Here is a 21,612-nt window from a genome sequence, read left to right as displayed (position 1 = left end):
TTAATTTTCAACCCCTTCGTAAAATGTTCCAGTCTAGGTTCAAACCAGAGCTGAGAAGGGAGAAAATTCCATAGTGCCAGTGCCAAGTAAAAGAACACAGATTCTCGAGAAGAGTAACCAAGTTTGAGAAAGAGATGGGATCACTGGACAATTTTGAATTTGAAATTTCAAGATTTGTGAAGGACAGTACAGGATTAAAAGTATGGCCAAATATTGAGACTGACCTCATAAGATAAAAACATGAAAGCCATTGAGCTTCCTTAGTGGTGTAATAAGGGGGGGGGCAGGGGTACCCCGCCCTGCCCTGGGTGCCGTCTTGGTGGGGGCACCAGCACCTCTCCTCCTTTATAACCCACTGCTGTGCATGCGTCTTCCCTTCCCTCCCTTGTACCTACTTAGGGCCAGATACACAAAGCTATACATGCAGAGAATCACAAGTAAAAGGGGGAAGGAACTGTGCATGTCACTTGCTCCTCCTCCTGCCTGTCCTGTCAAAAAATCAGCCCTTGCTCTCCCTGCCTGCCGGTACAGCTGATGGTGGCAGGGGAATCCTCCATTTTCTGAGCCAGCAGGGCTCCCTAAAACCACAGCGGCTTTAAGGAAGTCCTGCTGGCTCAGAAGATGGAGGATTCCCCTTCCCCGATTAGCTCAACCAGCAGGCAGGCAGGGAGAGCAGGGGCTGCTTTTTTTCTTATTTTTTTTTATGGGCGCAGCTGTTGTGCTCACACAGCTACACCTATTAAAAAAAAATAAAGAGGTCACGTGAGCCCAAAAGTGGGATCCTCTGACACCCCCCACCAAGCTCCCCTGCCTTCTGATCCCCTTGCTCCCTCCCACCATTCCCAAAACAAAATCCTGATGGTCTAGTGGGCTAGGTGGGGTCAGACCCCCCCAGCTTGAGGACCCTCCACCACCCCCCACTGTACTTTTTGTCTAAATCAGACAGGAGGGATGCCCACTCCCTCCTGCATGAAGGGCCACTAATTCAAAATGGTGGCCCTTCCCTCCCTCCCGGTGTATCCTGGGATGCACTGTGAGGGGCCTAAGGCTCTGATTGGCTTAGGCGCCTACATTTCCTCCCTGGAGAAGAGCCTTATGCGCCTGAGCCAGTCAGTGGTCAGGGTGGTAGGAGTGGTCAGGGAGATCAGAAGGGGAGGACTTAGTATCAGAGGGTCCCGGTTTTGGTCCCCCCCTGCCAGCAGGGCTGCTTTTTAAAAAAAAATATTTTCTTTATTGCAATTTTAACATAATATCACAAGAGATCTCTTGTTCAGGCTAAACAGGTAGGACATTTTTCAAAAAGAAACTAACACATTTTCCTATTAAAGAAAACAACTTCAATCTTTCTTAGACCACAATTACAGAGAAGGAGAGTACCAAGAGTAAAGAGCAACTCAAATAAAGCAAAAGTAAATAGGAATAGCCATAACAGTAAAAAAAAAAAAAAAAAAAAAGGCCCTTTTATTTTTCTTCTCTCTAACTATCTTAAGATCTTATTAAACTTTCCAGGATGCCAGTTTCTTCATATCTAGGATAGCTCAAAGTTGTTCTGGCATACAAAATACATATTTCATACCTAGAAATTTAATTAAACATTTACATGGGTATGCCAAAAGAAAAGTTGCTCCAGATCATGTTATGTATGTTCCTTGTGACATCATGGAAAATCCACACTTTTTTCCCATGAAACAGTGTTTGAGAGTTATGAAAATATAATCTTACTATAGCATTTACATCTTGTTCAAAGACAAAGGAAGCTAGTAATGTAGCTCTCTCCATTTCTGAAGACAATGTGGATTCCAGTAACATTTAGAGGTTCCACTATGTTTAAACCATCCTTTTCTATGGAAGCACCTGACTGTTTCTGAATAGGCAAATAATATATGCGATTTAAAGGTGGTATAAGTTCAGAGAAAATTTCAATACTTCAACCAGGTAATTTTTTAAGCATTTCAAGAGGCGTCACTCCCAAAGATTTTGGAAAGTTCAATAAACATAGGTTTAACCTCCTATTATAATTTTCTAATTGTTCAATCTTTCTGTGTAGAATCATTTTTTCTTTCAAAATCCCATTAGTCAGCTCCTGTAAGTTAAACTAAACTAAAACTTAGCCTTATATACCGGGTCGTCAACCATGCTAAAATGCTAAAATACATGGAAATTAATTTTTAAAGTGTTTAGCAAATAGAAAAGTTTTCAAAGATTTACGAAAAGATTGGAAGGAACTGGGACATCTCAAAGTTACAGGAAGTTCATTCCATAATTTGGAAAATTTAAAAGCCAAAGAAAGGCTAAAATTCTTAACTCCCTTAATTCCTTTCTTAAAAGGAAGGGAAAGTTTAAATCATTGAATACCTCTCGCATATGAAAATCTATAAACGTTCTATAAAAGAGGAACAAGAGGAATAAAAATTCCTTGTAAAATTTTAAAAGTAATACATATACATTTAAACTGAATTCTGAGATAAACCGGGAGCCAACGGAGGCTCAAAAGCAAAGGAGTCACATGGTCGAATTTACTTTGTCCATAAATCAACTTCGCAGTGGTATTCTGAATCAATTGTTGTCATTGGAGACAGATCTTTGTGATGCCAAGATATATAGTATTACAGTAATCTAACCGAGAAAGTATAATTGATTGGACCAGAACAGAGAAACAGTGGCGTACCTAGGGGGGGGGCGGGGGGGGCGGGCCGCCCCGGGTACCAGCCCTAAGGGGGTGTTCCCGGCCTTGCCGTTCAGTCCCCCGCCACCCCCGAAGGACCGCTCGCCCCACTGACCTTCCTGCACCATCTGTGAAGCAGCCCGCAGCAGGATCGCGAAGTCAGCGTCAGCATCCCTGCGCTGCTTCCTGCGCCGCGATCCCGCCCCTCCTCTGACGTCAGAGGAGGGGCGGGACCGTGGCGCAGGAAGTAGCGCAGGGATCGCTGACGCTGACTTCGCGATCCTGCTGCGGCTGTTCATAGGTGGTGCGGGGAGGCCAGGGGGGCGAGCGGTCCTTCGGGGTGGGTCGGGGCATCAGGCCTTCAGGGTGGGGCGGGCGGGCAGGCAAGCAGGCTTTCAAGGGGGAGGGGGTGACAGGCAGGCAGGCAGGCCTTCAAGGGGGGACAGGCCTTCGGGGGGGGGTGCAGGCCTTCAAGGGGGGCAGGCAGGCCTTCAGGGGGGTGCAGGCCTTCGGGGGGGGGTGTAGGCCTTTGGGGGGGTGCAGACCTTCAAGGGGGTGCAGGCCTTCAAGGGGGGAAAGGCAGGCAGGCCTTCAAGGGGGGGGACAGGCCTACAAGGGGGGGACAGGCCTACAAGGGGGGGGACAGGCCTACAAGGAGAGGGGACAGGCCTTCAAGGGGGGGTGCAGGCCTTCAAGGGGGGTGCAGGCCTTCAAGGGGGAGACAGGCCTTCAAGGGGGGGAAAGGCAGGCAGGCCTTCAAGGGGGGGACAGGCCTACAAGGGGGGGACAGGCCTACAAGGGGGGGACAGGCCTACAAGGGGAGGGACAGGCCTACAAGGGGGGGGGACAGGCCTTCAAGGGGGGGTGCAGGCCTTCAAGGGGGGTGCAGGCCTTCGGGGGGTGCAGGCCTTCGGGGGGTGCAGACCTTCAAGGGGGGGACAGGCAGGCAGGCCTTCAAGGGGGGGACAGGCCTACAAGGGGAAGGGACAGGCCTTCAAGGGGGGTGCAGGCCTTCAAGGTGGGACAGGCAGACCTTTAAGGGTTGACAGGCCTTTGGGGGGGGGACCATGATTTAGAAGTACACAGAGGGAAGGGGGTGTTCAAAGAGACATGCATATGCCAAACTTTGGGGGGGGAAGAAATAATGGGTCTGAAAATAGAGGAGAGGGAGAGAGATGATGGACCATGGGATTTAGGGAGGGAAGGAACAGAAAGGGAGAGAAATTGGACACAAGGGATGGTGTGGAGGAGGGATAGAGATACTGGATAGGAGGGTAATTAGGAAAAGAAACGGAGAGATGGTGGACTCTGGGATGGTGGGGAAGGAGGGAGAGATGCCGGATGAAAGGGTATTTAAGAAAAGGTGGATCTGTGGAGGGAGATGAAAAAAAGGAAAGATACCAGACTTCCTGGGAAGGGAAATGGAAAGGGAGGACAGAGTTGGCAGATGGATGGTTAGCATGCAGAAAGAAGGAGACCCTGGCAAGCAAGTTATCAGAAGAAAACCAGAGCCTTGGACCAACAAAATTTGAAATATAACCAGACAACAAAAGGTAGAAAAATTAATTTTATTTTCTGTTTTGTGATTATAACATGTCAGATTTGAAATGTGTATCCTGCCAGAGCTGGTGTTGGACTGCAAACGTGAGCTAGGATTTAACAGAAAGAGGAAAAGTCCTTTTTGTTTCTTTATTTTATTTACACCACAGCGCCAGTGTGGTTAGGAGAAGCCAAAGGGGGTGAAAAAGCTATAAAACCCACCAGGAGTTTTGAAAAAAATCACCCAACTGGGCAGGAAAATCGAATTGAAAAACCAATTCAATAGGGCTGAATCGAATCAAAATTTTTTTTTCCTGTATCTGGCAGCATTAGTTTGCGCTACTGTCTTAGACTTTAGGACCTGGGATTGGGGAGAGATGGCATCCTCAGTACTTTATAATGCAAGTGAAACGAGGATTTGGTCAGACTTTTGAAGGGTCTGCAGAAAAAAAATATTGTATAGGCCGGGGACATGAGACAGCAGGAAATGGGAACTTTTCTTCCTTCTATTTTTGTGAATGGAAAGGCTGAGGATGTCAGAGAGGTCAGTTAAAATATGTGCTTTATAAGAAAATATAATAATGTGTTTTATAAAGTTTATAGCATAGCTGGCCTACCCAGTGAGGTGTTCCTAGTGGTGATGGTGGCAGCGTGTCAATGTGTTGAGAGGAAGAGGTGGTCTGGGAAATTCTGCTGAGCAAACTACGGGCCCATTTCCACCCCCCAGTTAGTCCACTCCACTCAACTGATTCACACACTGAGTGGGTCTTTGGGTGTTGTTTTGGGATCTCTTCCAGTGGTTTATCTCCTTCTGGTCCAAGGAAGGAAACTTTGTTATCCTTAGCATTGACCTACAGAATATGTTTGTAACAGCGCTGCTTGTGTGGCATTAGGCTATGTAGTGATCGAAAGAAAAAAACAGACCTTTGCACATTTTTGCACTATATGGTGGGTGTATGAGGAGATTCACATTTCCTGCACAGCTAAGTCCATGTGAAGTTACCTTGTGCTGTATTTGACATCTAGCAAGGTCTCTGTTTGAAAGGAAAGATCTAAACTTAAAAATGAAGTGGCCAGAAGTTATGGCAAAAGCAGATAGTGTAGCTGGTTTTAAGAAAGATTTGGACAAATTCCTGGAGGAAAAGTCCATAATCTGTTATTAAGACATGGGGGAAGTGTCTGCTTGCCCTGGATCGGTAGCATGGAATGTTGCTACTCTTTGGGTTTTGACCAGGTATTAGTGTCCTGGATTGGCTACCATGAGAATGGGCTACTGGGCATGATGGACCATTGGTCTGACCCAGTTAGGCTATTCTTATGTTATGTTCTCATCTGTAGGGGCCTTTGTTTTCACTTCTTATTTTAATGTATTTTTTTTCTGGGAACTTATCAGTGTTTTTTATAATGGGAACAAAAATGGAAGAGAATTAATGTGTGTGGAATGGGGGGTAACTAATTTCTTCAGCTAAATAATTCAATCCACTTCAAACAGACATAGGAGAACTTGTGCACCATTCACACACCCTCCAACCAAAAACGTCAAAAGAAAAAAACTGTTCGACAACCTCCTAGCCATTCGAGCTGCAACACTCGACCCCCAACTCTACAACCAATTGATATCAACCACAGACTGCAAAACCTTCAAAAAGAAATAAAAACCCTTCTATTCAAAAAACACATAAAACCGAACTAACACAATCAGAACTGTCCCAAGCATCACCTGCAACTACTCCATATGTACTTCTAATGTCATGACAATTTAGACATAATTTATGTTATGTTATGTTTGGAATAATGGTTACATATATGAGGTTCAATAAAAGAAAATTTTCACTGCCTGTTTCTATTCTGACCATTTATTCCATTTCATGGTTATTGCAAAAAAAAAAAAAAAAAAATTTTTTTTACATGGGGGGGGGGGGGTGTCAAAAAATGATGGGCCCCGGGTGCCACATACCCTAGGTACGCCACTGCAGAGAAATGACATTGTTGAAAAAGAGATCTAACCTTCCTCGGCATTCGTAAATTTAAAAAAACATTTCTTAACCAGAGAGTTTATTTGATTCTTAAAGGTAAGGGAAGAGCCAAAAAGTATTCCCAAAATCTTGGAAAAAAACTCAATTAGTAGGGAGGCTCCAGAATCCAGAAGTACAGTGGGAGGGAGATAGTCCAGTTTTGAACCTAACCACAAAAGTTTAGTTTTGGCTGCATTTAATTTCATCTGGACAGACATAGGCCAGGCTTGAAGTTTGGAGATACAGTGGTTTATTTTAAAAGTTAAATTGGTAATGTTTAAATCAATCTCAATCAATATAAAGATATCATTCACATAGGTAAAAAGCGTTTTCCAAGCTGACAACTTGTATGTGTTCAAAGTAGTCATATAAAAATTGAACAGGATTGGGGAAAGCGGAGAGCCTTGGGGAACCTCGCAAGGAGGCTGCCAGGAATTAGAAATATTGCCATCAATATTGACTGAATAAGAACGAGACAATAAAAATTTAGAGAACCAAGCCAGGACAACCTGATTAAGTCCAATATCTGAAAGTAATTGAAGCAGAATATCATGATGCACTACATCAAATGCCACAGACAAATCGAACTGGAGCAAAATTGAACATTTATTTTGTAGTTAACCACTTTGTCACTGACTTTCTTAATTTCTAAGGTAAACTCTTCCTTAGTAATAGTAAAAGATTTCCCCAAGCCGTCAACAGTACTCACAAGATTAGGCGGCTTCTGGTCCAACTCTCAATCTTTTGAGTACCTTCCATATGCTCTCGAGAGTCACCACAGCAGTTTTTTTTCCTTCCTGATTCAGCCAAAGCACTGGCTCCCAGGATTCTCTGTTCTCTTTATTTATTTGTGAACTCTGTGCCTTCCATACAGGGGTCACCCGACTGAGTCATGAATGGAACAGGTGGTGGGACAGTTCCCGGGGGGGGGAGAGGGAAACTTCCAACCCAATGTCACCGGCAGCTCCTCTCACTGGTGAATGCTCGGGAAACCCTCCAGAGCAACGAAGACCAATGGCGGCAGTGGCAAACTCCAAAATAGTGCATTGAGTTGGAGTGGAAGTCATTGCCATGGAGTGGTCCGGGCGGACTGCACCTTTCCTCTTAGAATGAGGCTTATTAGGTAACCTTTTCATTGATTAGAGTTCTGCAATATAGACGCTGCTACCTAAACCGCCACTGTCTTAACTCTCCTCCCGGGCGCCTTTTTTTTTTTTTTAATACTGTTGTGCCTATGTTATGTGCACACAACACAAGCACAACAGTTACTCACAGCTGCTGGCAATTACCGACTGGAAATGAGTGGGATGTATTTGCAGAGGGTTCTTGGGGTTTGGAAGACAGGGCATGCATCCGGGGGGGGGACGGGGACGTGGAAGTGCGCTTCCACCTGCGGTTCCTCCTACCCTTGCTACACCACTGAGCTTCTTTCATATTGCTTGGACCCTGCAATAACCCTAATTACTAGGTTCATGATCATTTGAAGACTAATAATATATTTGAGTAACCCATTAAATAAAGAATTTGCATAGTCTTAGTCTACTTAGGACCAGGGTATGAACAAGTTTATACATAGAAGCCTTAGCAACTTAGGATCTAATTGACCTAAAGAGGCATAGAGTCCCAAAGAAGGTAGTCTTAGACAGAAGCTTTAACTGGGGTGGACACCTCCTTATTGAACTTGCATGCCATACAAGTTGGACAGGCAGTTGCTTGTCTGCTTTATGGCCATAGTGCCCCTGTACTAATGACAGCCATGCATACTAAGCAGCAGATCGGAGACTTGTCTGCTGAACACCTTCATAATTTAGCTCATGGTTCCTCACAGTCCATGAAGTTGGCAGCCATTTTAGATCTATTTTGTTCTTCAGTCTGTGCTTTACAGCTCATTGAGCTGCCTTGGTTTTCTCTCATAGAAACCACAGGTTCAGCAGCCATTTTAGGTGTGCATATAATCTGTCAGACTGTCACTGCCTAAATGATGTCTTAACTGCCTTAGGATTAACAAGAAGTGCTTCCAGGTTGCCTTCTGTGGAAAATGTTTGTTCTGTTTTCTTTCCAGATTTTATTTCGTCATTCCATCAAGCTTATTTGCTGGATAAGTCAGTCACACTGCCTCCCTGCCTCCAAAAATGATTTGTTGGAGCAGCTTGAAGTTTTAGAACAGAATCCTACAGTTATTTCCAATGTTTCATTCCTAAAGAAATAACTCCATCCTCCAGGAGAGCTACTTCTTGAGAAGGGAGATGATTCTAAGGTCTTTAGGTTGTTTAAGAAATAATAACTCTCACTCTTAATTACTCAGTCTTTGGAAGCTTTGGAAGTTCAATATCTTCTCTGCCTCCTTTGTTGCTGGGAAATTCCATTATGTGAGGTTATAAGGATCAACTAAAGGTCTTTCAATTATTGAGGCTATTCTGGATCTCATTATGGCAGATTCCTCTGATGCAGGCCTTAAGATAGACAAGGTTACATCTAAATTGTACTCTCTTCTGACCAAGCAAAAAAGGTGGACTCTTTAGTCACTGGAACAACTAAGAAGTCTACAATTTCCGTAGCAGTATCACTATTAAGGCTCTGCAGGATCATAAAATAGAGACAGTACTTAAACATTCCTTTAAAGTTGGATACCTTAGAGCTTTAGGCTCTTATTTCTTGCTCTTATATGGTAAGAGCCTATGTTCGTTGGATTCAGAGAACTCAGGATTTAAATCAAGATCAGGATCCAGATTTGTCTCAGGGTCAGCTGCCCTGTTTGGATGGCCTTTAAGATCTCATAAGAGTTCTTAGTAGAAGTATGCTGCTTGTCAGATTCTCTAGTTGAGAAACTGGTCATCCGGTATTGCATTTTAAGTCTTTATGTCAGATAAACTTCCGTTAAGAATTTAGGAGAGCCTAAGCCTTGTAGGCTTCCTGAGGACAAGCCTAAATCCTCTTCTGGAGCTTGTGATGACAGAGAAAAATGTAAAGACCTCAAGCACTATACAGTACATTCAGTCATTCTATTTATGCCCTATGGCCGTGTTTTCAAACAAAGCAATCCTCCTTTTGTTCTGACAACAGGTCATGATCTCAAATTGACAAAAGCTACCCAGAAAGTGAGGTAGTGTCTGAAGCAGCCATTGCTTGTTGGTTAAAGATATGATTTCTTCAGCATATATTTTGTTGAACAGACAATTGCCTGCAACAGTGAGAGTGCATTCCACTTGAGAAGTAGTTTCTTGGGTGGAGTGTAATTCATTGTCTGCTTTGTATATCTGTTAAGAAGCAGCATGCTTCTTGCTACATACTACTTTTGTGAAGTGCTATTTTGCCTGTCTCTGGCAGCTAGGGAGGAAACCAGCTTTGGAGCTTCAGCTCTCAGAATGGAGCAACTGATCCCCTCTCATCTTGAGGACTGCTTTTTTTTTATATCCCTCAAGTACTGGACTCATCTAGTGTACCAAGGAAAAAGAAAATTAAAACTTACATACCAAGTTTCTTTCTTTTAGTTGCAGCAGACGATTCCAGCTACCCGACCTTATTTGTTTCTCCATATCAGTGAAGCAAAGTTTATTTTTGCAAACTTCCTGCTTCTATAATTGAACAAATATTTTTTGCATTATGTCAGCATTACATTCAGCAAATGTTTTCACATTAGTTGAGCAACTGTTTTTCACTGCCTTATCTATTGAGTTGTACAGGGCTCTATTAAAGCACAGCACAATTCTGTACTCTTTATCTCTACCTGCTCTGGTGGATAGATGGATACAAACAAACACACAAGTCCTGGACTTATCTGGTGCAACTAAAAGAAAATTAGAAGTTAAGATCTAATTCCTTCATGTTGCATAGTTAATTCTGAGAAGCTGTACACTATGTCATAGCTTACAATAATTGAATGTTGGCCTGTTAAAACCCACATTTAAGGGTAAAGAGAAGGGTATTGTTACAGTGATACTAAATTGAAAAGTCAAGATAACATTTTGCAGTAGGCAGCCCAGTGTTCTTTTGAAAGACATAATTTCCCCTTGTTTATGGTTCGGTTACCATAGAAATGCCAACCATAAGGTCAGTTTTAACAGGACTGGAAAGGTCAGATGTTGCTTTCTTTCATTTTGGTTTGAAGAACCTGTCAAAAGCAAAGATTCATTACTGACATTTAAACTAACAAATAGTAAATCTTTATCTCTAAACAAATGACTTTCCTCCTTAGACAGTCATTTTAGAAGCCTTGCTTAATAATTCTACTGGTAATTGCTGGCATCTTTATGTATAGATTGTATACATGTGTTAATGTTATTTTATAGAATGCAGTATTTTTTCCACAGAACTGCTGTGAAATATGCAAATTCAAAGGGAGTAAGGTCTGGCCCATGTTACATACTTCCACATTGCACTATTGTCTGGATCATACAACTAGGAGAGACAGTTCAGTAGGACATAATTGTCAAACTGAGTCAGACTAAAGGTCCATTTAGTTTAGCATCCTATTTTCAACAGGATTCAAAAAGTAGGAAGATTCTATGCCACTTCCAGGGATAAAGAGTAGACTTTTCTTCCACAAGTTTATCCAAACTGCTTTTCTGTTACATCCCCTCTGGAATCAATACGAAAGGTGTTTCACCTCATCCTGTGAACTAGGATGTGCAGAAATGCACACATTCTTTTCTGCATGCTCCTCTCGCTTAGCTGAGGAATAGAGAGCCCCCTGTAGTTTTTATTTCTGCAAGCGAACTGTGAGGAAGTCTTTCTGATCTGCTCTGCTTCTTTTCTTGGTTTTGTTTTTTGCTAAAGTCTGTTTTTTTCGGTAGCTTCGGTGTCTTGAGACTCCTTTGGAGGGGTTCTCTGCCTGGGAAAGGATGCAGTTTCCGCGGAGCCAGCCTACTGTGTGTGGAGCCAGCCTGCTGTGTGCTGCCTTCAGAGCTCGGGGTCCATCCCCCTGGGAGCATGCTTACCTAGGGATCCTGTTTGGGTCTAGGAAGTGGGCATAAAATCTCACCCAGTGCCCGTTTCAGGCGGGGACTCCAAGTGCAGGCTTATGGAGTCCAAGGACCTTTCGCAGTCATTCTTTTGTACTGAGCTCTGGTATTTCCCTGGAATTTGTGCAGCTCATGTGGAGAGCGTATCTTATGGACTCAACCCATGCAATGCAACTGTTGGGTGCTGTGCCAGCTTTTCAGTCAGGACCTATACTTATGGAGGCACCTATTCAGGGCACAGTGCCCCTGTCATTTGGACCCAGACAGCCTTCACTGGTGCACTGATACCATGGATACTGTGTCCACCCTGGATGACCTGGATACCGTCAGCCAAGTGATCTCAGAGTCCTGATGTGGGTGACAAGCCCTCTGTGTTGGCTGTTTAAATCAGCCTCTGTTCACCGTTTTATTGCGGACGATATAAAGGAGTTGAAGCTAGAAACTCAGCCCTCCACGTCTCAGTGTACTGTCATGAGTCGTTCTTATACTCTGACATCCTTTTTTCCATCTTATCTAGATCTCACTGTTCTGGTTACTGAGCAGTGGGAGACCCCGGAGAGTTTTCTTGGGCTAAGATTATGGCTAAGCTGTATTCCATGGCATCAGATTTTCAGCAGCTATTTGAGCTGCCAAAGGTGGATTCGGCAGTGGCACAAGTGACCAAGCGCACTGCCCTCCCAAGTGAAGGAGAAGTGATGCTGAAAGATTCTCAGGACCACAGAGTAGACATGGTCTTAAAGAAGCTTTTTGAAGTTGCTTCGACCTGGACACAGGGGAGAAAAACCGGTCCAGAATGACAGCCATGGTGCTGAACTTCCGAAAGGGAAATTACGAAGGGATGAGACTCATGGTGGGGAAGAAGATTAAGAAGAGGATAAGCACTGTAAAAACGCTAGGGCAAGCTTGTCCCTTTTTAAGGACACAGTCACCGAGGCACAAAATCTACATATAAACTAAACTAAACCTTAACTTGATATACAAGCAATGTCTTGCAATACAAGTACATACAGTATACATAATATGACAATACGTCCCATTTGAACAGGACCGTCCCGCTTTTAGATCGTCTATCCCATTGTCCCCTTGCACAGCTTTGGGATGCCGAAATGTCCTGTTTTCAGAAAGAGCGTCCTGAAGCTGTACCCAAAACGTTGATTGCGGAGCCCGGGATTTCTCCCTGCTTCCCCATTGCCGACGCAGCAACAGATCAGTTGCGTTCTTCTCCCCTCCCTCCCTCCCCAATGTCAATTCTGACGTCGGAGAGGAAGTTTCGGGCCAGCCAATCACTACCTGGCTGGCCTGGAACTTCCTCTCCGACATCAGAATTGACGGGGGGGGGAAGCTTGTGCAGTCATTGCACGCACCTGGCCTTTGCAGTGGTGGTGGCTTGGAGAAATTGCCGTTGGCGGCTTGGAGGGGGGGCAGGGGGAGAGAAAGATAGAAAGGAGGTGGCAGGGAGAAAGAAAGACAGAAAAAGAATTAAAGAGAAAGAAAGGATGCACAGTTAGAAGGACGTGCAACCAGAGACTCATAAAATCACCAGACAACAAAGGTGGGAAAAATGATTTTTTGTTCAATTTAGTGATCAAAATGTTTAAGTTTTGAGAATTTATATCTGCTGTCTATATTTTGCACTATATTGCACTATATATAACGGGTTCGGGGAGGGGGGTTCCGGGATCCGGGGGGGTCTTGCAATATGAGTACATATAGCATTTTCTATTAAAGTTTTATGGGTTGTGGAACAAATCATCTGAGTTTCCATTATTTCTTATAGGGAAATTTGCTTTGATATGCGAGTGCTTTAGATTACAAGCATGCTTCTGGAACGAATTAAGCTCGCAAACCAAGGTTTGACAGTATATAAGAACATAAGAACATAAGAAGCGCCATCTCCGGATCAGACCTTCGGTCCATCAAGTCCGGCGATCCGCACACGCGGAGGCCCCGCCAGGTATACACCTGGTTTATTTTATAGCCACCCTATCTTTATATGCCTTTCTCAAGGAGATATGCATCTAGTTTGCTTTTGAAGCCTAGGACTGTCGATTCCGCAATAATCTCCCCTGGGAGAGTATTCCAGATGTCCACCACTCTCTGTGTGAAGCAGAACTTCCTGACATTAGTCCTGAACTTGTCCCCCCTTAGCTTCATTTCATGTCCTCTTGTCCGTGTCAAATTGGACAATGTAAATAATCTTCTCTGCTCTATTTTGTCGATTCCTTTCAGTATTTTGAAGGTCTCGATCATATCCCCACGCAGTCTCCTTTTCTCAAGGGAGAACAATCCCAGTGTTTTAAGTCGATCCTCATATTCCAGTTTCTCCATACCCTTCACTAGTTTAGTTGCTCGTCTCTGCACCCTCTCCAGCAGTTTTATATCCTTCTTTAGGTAGGGAGACCAATGTTGGACGCAGTATTCCAAGTGAGGTCTGACCATTGTCCTATAAAGCGGCATTATTACTTTCTCCGATCTACTCGAGATTCCTTTCTTTATCATGCCCAACATTCTATTTGCCTTCTTTGCCGCTGCCGCGCATTGTGCCGACGGCTTCAGGGTCCTATCTATCAGTACACCCAGGTCTCTTTCTTGTTCACTTTTTCCCAGAGTTGCACCTGTCATTTTGTACTCGTATTCCTTATTCTTACTGCCTAAATGCATTACCTTGCATTTCTCCACGTTGAACCTCATTTGCCATTTCTCCGCCCATTTTTCTAACCGACACAAATCGCTCTGGAGTTCCTCACTATCCTCCTGCGATCTGATTGCCCGGCAGAGTTTTGTGTCGTCTGCAAACTTGATGATCTCACTGGATGTTCCGTTTTCCAAGTCATTGATATAAATATTAAAAAGGATCGGCCCAAGTACCGAGCCCTGGGGTACACCACTAGTCACTTTCTCCCAGTCAGAGAACTTCCCATTTATGCCCACTCTCTGCTTTCGGTTTTCCAGCCATTTGCCTATCCATCTTTGTATATCTCCCTCTATGCCATGGCTTTGTAGTTTCCTGAGAAGTCTTTCGTGTGGAACTTTGTCGAACGCTTTCTGGAAATCCAAGTATATTATGTCCACCGGCTTTCCACTATCAATTTGCTCGTTCACGGTCTCAAAGAATTGGAGTAAATTCGTCAAACACGATTTCCCTTTCCTGAATCCATGTTGACTGGGTTTCATCAAGTCGTGTGTGTCCAAGTGCTGAACAATGCTATCCTTGATCAGTGATTCAATCATCTTGCCGGGGACAGACGTAAGACTCACAGGTCTATAGTTGCCCGGTTCTCCTCTCGATCCTTTTTTGAAAATTGGTGTGACGTTTGCTTTCTTCCAGTCGTCTGGTATCTGACCTGTTCTGATTGACAGGTTTGCAAGTTTTTGCAATAACTCTCCGATTTCAACCTTCAATTCCTTCAAGACTCTCGGGTGAATTTCATCCGGTCCAGGGGATTTGTCACTTTTAAGTTTGTCGATCTGGTAGTATATCTGATCCAAGTTCACTTCAACTGTGGTGAGGCTGTCCTCTATTTCTCCTGTAAACAGTTTCTCCGCTTCAGGTATTGTTGAGGTGTCCTCCTTCGTAAAGACGGAGGCAAAGAAGGAATTTAGTTTGTCTGCGATTTGTTTATCTTCCTTGATGTACCCTTTTACTCCCTTGTCGTCCAGGGGTCCCACTGCCTCTTTTGCAGGTTTTTTCCCCTTCACGTATCTAAAAAAGGGCTTGAAGTTTTTGGCCTCCCGGGCTATTTTTTCCTCATAGTCCTGTTTTGCATCCCTCACCGCTTTGTGACATTTCTTCTGTTCATCTTTATGTTTGTTCCAGGCTTCGGTTGTCTTCGTGCATTTCCATATTTTGAAAGAGTCCTTCTTTTCTTTTATGGCTTCCTTCACCTGTATGGTAAGCCATGCCGGTTCTCCTTTGCCTTTAGTTCTCCGATTTTTAGAAATCCTCGGAATGTAGAGATCTTGTGCTTCTGCAATAGTATTTTTCAATAGGCACCATGCCTGATCTACTGTTTCAAGTTTGTCCACCATCTTCTCGAGTCGTTTTGTTACCATGGCTCTCATGCAATCGTATTTACCCTTTTTAAAGTTTAAGGTGGTGGTTAAGGTTTTGGCATGTTTCCTTTTCCCGATGTCCAGTTTAAAGTTGATTACATTGTGATCACTCGTTCCCAATGGAGCCCTGACTTCTACTTCTGTTATCGGTCCCTTGAGACCATTTAGGACTAAGTCCAAGATGGCGTCGCCTCTTGTCGGCTCTTTTACCATTTGCTCCAGGAAGCAATCCCCTAGCACCTCCAGGAACTTGGCCTCCTTGCCGCAGTTGGAGGCTCCTAGTTTCCAGTCTATTCCTGGGAGATTGAAGTCTCCCAATATAACTACATTGCCTGTCCTGCATACTTGTTTAATTTCTTCCATCATTTCTGAGTCAGTGTCTACCGCCTGTCCTGGGGGACGATAGTAAAGGCCAATTTTTGTATCTGCGCCATTTTGACCAGGAATTTTGATCCAGAGGGACTCCAGCTTCTCTTTCCTGTCTGTTGTAATCATTCCAACAGAATCTATTTCTTCCTTAACATATAGGGCAATACCTCCACCTTTCTGCCCTTCTCGATCCCTTCTATATAGTTTGTATCCCTGTAGTACTGTGTCCCATTTGTTTTCTTCATTCCACCATGTTTCTGTTATGCCAATGATATCCATGTTCTCCTGTCTTGCTATCATCTCTAGTTCTCCCATTTTGTTTCCTATACTTCTAGCATTTGTATATATGCATCTAAGTTCCCTTCGTGTTACCTTTTTGGACCTTCTACTCTTGGCTGTCCTTACAGTTTTATTTACGGTATCCTTTACTGCTCCTGTGTTATCTTCCATGTTTGCTGTGTGGTCATCCCCTCCTGTGTCTGAGTTGTCCCTTCCTGCTTGTTCTCCTTTGTTGGCTGTGAGGTCGACCTCTCTTATGTATGAGTAGTAGTCCTTTGTTCCTACGTCGGGGCATCCTGTTGTCCATACCATCGACCGGTGGTCGACTGTCGGCTTTCCCCTGTCCTTCAGTTTATATATATTAAAAATTATATGTAACACATAGAATATAAAGAACATATATATGGAATATATATTTATATGGAACACATAGAACATATAGAGGGAAATTTAGCAGAGATGTATAGGGGGGATAAATAATAAGTAAGAATAATCATAGTCTTAAAGCAACAATATGGAATAGGGAATTAATTTAGACTGGAATGTCCTGTTTCGGGAAGAGGAGTGTTTTTAGGAGCTTTCTGAAATGCATGTAAGAAGTAGAAGATCGAAGCAGTTGACTCCATTTAGGATCTTTGGAAACTGCTTGGTAGGATAAGAGTCTAGTGATGAATCTTTTATGGGTGTAACCTTTAATTGAGGTGAAAGCAAAGAATGTTTGAGGTTGAGTGGATCATCTGGGTCTGGAAAATGAAAACTGATTGGTGAGATAGTTGGGCAGTAGACCATTGAGAGCTTTATAGAAGAGTCAACCGAGTTTGAAGAGTACTCTGTTTTCAATTTTCAACCAGTGAAATTTATGATAGAAAGGTATTATATGATCAAATTTTTTTCAGGTTGAATATGAGCCTTACAGCAATGTTTTGAATAATGCTTAGTTTCTGGAAGTGTTTGCATAGTTCTCCCAAGTAGATGATATTACAGTAATCCAGGATGCTTAGAACTAGTGATTGGACTAGGATAATGAAAGGTGCCTGGTCAAAGTACTTTCTGATGGATTTTGAGCTTCTAGAGCATGCAGAATAGGCGGGAAAATCAGCATTATCATAAGAACATAAGAGCTGCCATCTCCGGATCAGACCTTAGGTCCATCAAGTCCGGTGATCCATTCACGCGGAGGCCCAGCCAGGTGTAACCTGGCAAAGAAAAAAAAAATAAAAAATTAGTCACCCATATCCTTCTATGCTTCTTTCGAGATGTGCATCTAACTTGCCCTTAAAACCAAGAACAGTGGGTTCCGCAGCAACCTCCACCGGGAGAGCGTTCCAGGTGTCCACCACTCGCTGCGTGAAGCAGAACTTCCTGGCATTTGTCCCCCCCTCAGCTTCAGTCCATGGCCTCTTGTCCTGGTCACATTTGACATCGTAAATAACTTTTTATCCTGCTCTATCTTGTCGATTCCTTTTATTATCTTAAAAGTCTCAATAAGATTCCCTCACAGGCTCCTCTTCTCAAGGGAGAATAGTCCCAGTTTTTTAAGTTGTTCTTTGTAGTTCAAGTTTTCCATACCTTTAACTAGCTTCGCTGCTCGGCTCTGCACCCTCTCCAGCAGTTTTATATCCTTCTTTAGGTAGGGAGACCAGTGTTGGACACAGTATTCCAAGTGTCTGACCATTGCTCTATAAAGCGACATTATGACCCTCTCCGATCTGCTAGTGATTTCCTTCTTTATCATGTCCAACATTCTATTTGCTTTCTTTGCCGCTGCCGCACATTGTACCAACGGTTTTAGGGTCCTATCTATCAGTACCCCAGGTCCTTTTCTTGTTCTCTCTTACCCAGAGTTGCACCTGACATTCTATACTCGTGCTCCTTGTTCTTTCTGCCCAAATGCATTACCTTGCATTTTTCCACATTAAATTTCATCTGCCATTTCTCTGCCCATTTTTCTAACTGGCTCAAATATCTCTGTAGTTCCTCGCTATCCTTTTGTGATCTGATTGCCCGACATAACTTCATGTCTTCTGCAAACTTGATGACCTCACTGGACGTTCCTTCTAGGTCGTTGATGAAAATATTAAATAAGATAGGCCCAAGAACCGAGCCCTGGGGCACACCGCTAGTCACTTTCTTCCAGTCTGAGAGCTTCCCATTTAAGCCCACCCTCTGCATTCTGTTTTCCAGCCATTTGCCTATCCATCTTAGTATGTCTCCCTCTATTCCATGGCTTTGTAATTTCCTGAGAAGTCTTTTGTGTGGAACTTTGTCGAACGCTTTCTGGAAGTCCAAGTATATTATGTCCACTGGTTCCCCGTTATCAATTTGTTTGTTTACTGTTTCAAAGAATTGTAGTAAATTTATCAAGCATGACTTCCCTTTCCTGAAGCCATGTTGACTGGCTCTCATCAGGTCATGTGTATCCAAGTGCCGGACTATGCTATCTTTAATCAGTGCTTTGACCATCTTTCCAGGGACAGACATAAGACTCACTGGTCTGTAGTTGCCCGGTTCTCCTCTTGATCTTTTTTGAAAATTGGGGTGACGTTTGCTATCTTCCAGTCGTCCGGTATCTGTCCAGTTCTAATTGACAGGTTAGCAAAGTTTTGCAGTAGTTCTCCGATTTCTACCTTCAGTTCCTTTAATACTCTAGGGCAGTGGTTCCCAAACCCTGTCCTGGGGGACCCCTAGCCAGTCGAGTTTTCAAGATATCCCTAATGAATATGCATGAGAGAGATTTGCATATAATGGAAGCGACAGGTATGCAAATCTATCTCATGCATATTCATTAGGGATATCTTGAAAACCCAACTGGCTGCAGGTCCCCCAGGACAGGGTTTGAGAACCACTGCTCTAGGGTGAATTCCATCTGGTCCAGGGGATTTGTCACTTTTAAGTTTGTCGATCTGGTAGTATATCTGGTCCAAATCCTCTTCTACTGTGGTGAGGCTATCCTCTTTTTCTCCCTTGAACACTCTCACTGCTTCAGGTATTGATGTAATGTCTTCCTTTGTAAAGATAGACGCAAAGAAGGAGTTCAATCTGTCTGCAATTTGTCGTCTTTGATGTACCCTTTTCCTCCCTGGTTGTCCAGCGGACCCACTGCCTCTTTTGCAGGGTTTTTTTTCCCCTTTAATGTAACTAAAAAAGGGCTTGAAGTTTTTGGTCTCTTGTGCTATTTTCTCCTCATAGACTTTTTTGGCATCCCTCACCGCCTTGTGACATTTCTTCTGATCGTCTTTGTGGCTGTTCCAAGCTTCGGTTCTTTCGCGTTTCCATTTTTTAAAGGAGTTCTTCTTATCTCTTACGGCATCCTTCACCTTATTAGTAAGCCATGCTGGTTCCCCTTTGCTTTTGTTTTTCCGTCCTTTGGATATCTGCGGAATGTAGAGATTTTGTGCTTCCATGATAGTATTTTTCAGTAGGGACCATGCCTGATCTACTGTTTTAATTGTGTGTATCCTTTTCTTGAGCCGTTTTTTTACCATGGCTCTCATGCTATCATACCTTCCTTTTTTAAAGTTGAGGGTCGTGGTTAAGGTTTTGATACGTTTCCCCTTCCCAATGTCAAGATTAAAGTTGATCATGTTGTGATCGCTCGTCCTTAGCGGGACTGTGACTTCTACATCTTTAGTCTGAGCAGTAATGCCATTTAGGACCAAGTCCAAGGTAGCATTTCCTTTCGTCAGCTCTCCCACCAATTGTTCCAGGAAGCAGTCCCCTACCATTTCTAGGAACTTTGTTTCTTTGCCGCAGTTTGAGGTTCCCAGGTTCCAGTCTATCCCAGGAAAGTTGAAGTCTCCCATGATCATTACACTGCCTTTCTTACATCCTTGTTTGATTTCCTCCATCATTTCTGAGTCTGTCTCCTCCATCTGTCAATTTTTGTATCAGTACTGTTGTGCCTAGGAATCTTAATCCAGAGGGACTCCAGCTTCTCTTTCCCCTCCGTCTTCATCTCTCTAACAGATTCTTTTCCTTCTTGAACATATAGGGCAATACCTCCTCCTTTCTGCCCTGTTCTGTCCCTTCTGTATAGCTTGTATCCCTGCAGTTCTGTATCTCATTAATTTTCATCATTCCACCATGTTTCTGTTTTGCCAATGATTTCTAGTTCGTTGCGTCTTGCTATTGTCTCTAACTCTCCCATTTTGTTTCTCAAGCTCCTAGCATTTGTGTACATACATTTAAATTCCCTTTGTGAACCCTTCTTGGGCTTTATAAGCTTTGCAGCCCCTACTGTGTCTTTCGTAGTATCTGTCTGTGCTCCTATGTTGTCTCCCTCATTTGCTTGTGCTCTTCTCCCCTAATGTCTGAGTAGTTGTCCGTAGTTCCTTCTTCGGGGCATTTCGTCACCCGGGTCATCTCAGCTTATTACATCAGCTGTCTATTCTGATCAGTATTGAAACATGAGGGGGGCGTGGCTTGGCACTGAAGCAGAATGGCCGCTTGAGTTAACAGCTTTCTCCCTTCTCCGCTATTTTTTTTCCTAACTAACAAGATATATGTGTATAAAACACGGGCATTAAAGGACTATTCAGTATATGAATATATAGTGAGTATAATATTTGAGTTTTAAGATGGCATCTGGAAAACAAAGTAAGTTGGAGGCTGCTTTCACAGCGAGTGGTGCCAAGAGGCCTAAGCTTGATCCACCAATGCCACTGAAAGCGCCACAGGAATGGGATTTCCTTCACTCGCCGGTGCTCCGGCTGCTTTCTCCTGCCTCTCCTGCTGCCCTCCCCTGTCTCCCCCATGAAAAACTGTATTTGTGGTTTTTCAAGATTCATGGGGGTTCCTGGAATGGAACCCCCGTGGATTTCAGGGGAGTACTGTACTCCCTAAACCAGGGAAAGATCCGATGCTAGTGGCCAACTATAAACCCATCTCATTATTAATCCTAGATGGTAAACTTTTGGCCAAAGTTCTGGCATTTTGCCTGCTAAAATATTACCAAAAATATTATGCATGCAACAAATAGGCTTTGTGTCGGGCAGACATTTCTCTAATAATACCCGCTTGGCATTACAACTCGTGTCATTGATTGATACAATGGAATTCCTGGCCTTCTCTGTATCTTTGGATACAGAGAAGGCATTTGACAGGGTGGAATAGTCCTTTATAAAATAATGCAGTGATCTGGTATAGGCACAGGATTTATTTATATATATATATATATATATATATATATATATATATAACATTATATAGCCACCCTAATACCAGAATATGTATAAATAGTATTTACCGAGAGGTCAGACAGGAATGCCCGCTATCTCCACTGTTATTTAATCTCGTATTGGAGCCTCTTTTTCTGGCTATTGAACAATCAGATAACATTAAGGGAATATCTTATAGAAATAGCATGTATATCCAAGATGGCTGCCGCTATCTGACTGCTGGTAAGACGCTGGAGAGAGTCTCTCTTACCTGCCGGTAATTATGCCGAAGAGAAGGGATAGGAGAGATGGTGGAGCCTCCCAGCGCTCGGGCCCCATGGTTCTTACTGTAGATGACATTTTCCGACGTCTTCAAAGCGAGTTGAGTCGTTCGGGGAATCGCCCGTTGGGAACGCCAGTTGAGAGGAGTGCTACGGCGGATACCCCCGGGCTGGACGTCACGCTGAGCCCCGACGTCAGGACGCCTCCCCTACAGCCGTTGCCGCTGGAGCTAGCTCTCCGAGGGAGGAGAGCATGTCCGAAGAGGCAGAGTTTTCTTCCCGAGAGGCCAATGA

General features: G+C 43.6%; 1 protein-coding gene and 1 long non-coding RNA gene across 4 annotated transcripts in view; one reads left to right on the top strand and one right to left on the bottom strand.

The window, feature by feature from the left end:
* LOC117362497 overlaps positions 1–9,789 on the bottom strand; it is a 29,086-nt gene extending 19,297 nt beyond the window's left edge. Inside the window, exon 1 of the long non-coding RNA XR_004539899.1 lies at positions 9,693–9,789. This is a non-coding gene — a long non-coding RNA (uncharacterized LOC117362497). The remainder of the gene's footprint in view (positions 1–9,692) is intronic.
* CRACDL (CRACD like) overlaps positions 1–21,612 on the top strand; it is a 220,950-nt gene that overhangs the window by 113,463 nt on the left and 85,875 nt on the right. The window lies entirely within an intron of this gene.

Source organism: Geotrypetes seraphini, chromosome 6 (assembly GCF_902459505.1).
Source record: "Geotrypetes seraphini chromosome 6, aGeoSer1.1, whole genome shotgun sequence".
In the NCBI taxonomy this organism is placed as follows: Eukaryota; Metazoa; Chordata; class Amphibia; order Gymnophiona; family Dermophiidae; genus Geotrypetes; species Geotrypetes seraphini.
This window is presented reverse-complemented; position numbering and strand designations above follow the sequence as displayed.